The sequence below is a fragment of the Macaca fascicularis genome, chromosome 4, assembly GCF_037993035.2.
Source record: "Macaca fascicularis isolate 582-1 chromosome 4, T2T-MFA8v1.1".
NCBI lineage: Eukaryota > Metazoa > Chordata > Mammalia > Primates > Cercopithecidae > Macaca > Macaca fascicularis.
Genome location: NC_088378.1, coordinates 98,398,319 through 98,399,587, shown reverse-complemented (window position 1 = coordinate 98,399,587; position 1,269 = coordinate 98,398,319).

Below are 1,269 nucleotides of genomic sequence, written 5' to 3'. Positions count from 1 at the left end.
ATTATTATATCTTTAAAAATTAACAGTAATTTATTAATGTCATCTAATATCCAGCCAATGTTCAAATTTCCCTATTGTCTATACATAGCCATTTTCTCCCCAGTTGATATGTTTGAATCAGAATCAAAACGAAATCTGTATACCTTAATTTGTTGGTAGTTTAAGTCTCTTTTAATTTCTAAATTTCTGCTCCTTCCATTCTTCTTGCAACTTGATTATTATAGAAAATAAGTCCTTTATTTTGTAGAATTTCCCAGATTCTGTCTTTGGCTGATTGCATTCCTGTGGCATCATTTAACATGTTCTTTTCTATTCTTCTTTTAAACTGATAGTTGGGTCTAGAGGCTCGATTAGATTAAGTTGATTATTTGACAAGACTATTTCAAAGGCAACACTGTGAGCTTCCTATTATTAATATATCATATCATAATGCATATACTGTCTGGTTATCTGTTTTTTTGTGTGTTGTAAGATTGATCTGTGAGTTCAAGTGATATTATCTTCACTCATTTATTATAAAGTTGTAAGATGGTGGAGAATATGTTTCCACAGTTAGGGATTTCTGGATAAATTTTACAAAAATGTGTTTCCTGGCCTGAGAGCAATCTTAGAAGGCAATTTATGACTGATCAGATAATGAAAACATTCCAAAGAGATTGACCTAACTCTGGCAGTAAGAGGCTCAGGGCCTTGTAGACATCTCTGAGTTGTCAAAATGGAGACACTAGGCTCATCTTTTTCCTCAGAGGTTTACTTTCATACCAGAGGGTTAGGGTAAGGATCCTTCCATCTGATCTCCAAGGATACTTAGAAGGTGAGGAGGGAGAGTGATGTCTTCGCTTTTTAGAAACAAAAGAAATCCATTTTGTTGTATCTCACTTATAGAGTGACCCACCACTTGTTTAGGACATTTATTCCATCTGGCACTCACATGGCACTCTGAAGGCATGCTGGGTGTGCGGACCAATGCTGCAGTGTTACTTCACTTGTTGATCTTTTTGTGAGTGTAAAAAGAAATCTGCCTCTGATCTTAAAACCTTGTGTGTGTATTCAGAAAACATTAATAAAAACGAATATTAACCTAACAATCGCAAAGGAAACAATCAACAGATTGAAAAGGCAACCTATGGAATGGGAGAAAATATTTCCAAATGATACGTCTGATAAGAGGTTAACATCTAAAATATATAAGAAACTGCAAATAACTCAATAGCAAAAAAAAAAAAAAAAAAAAAAACTCCAAAAATGGGCCAAAAACCTAAACAAATA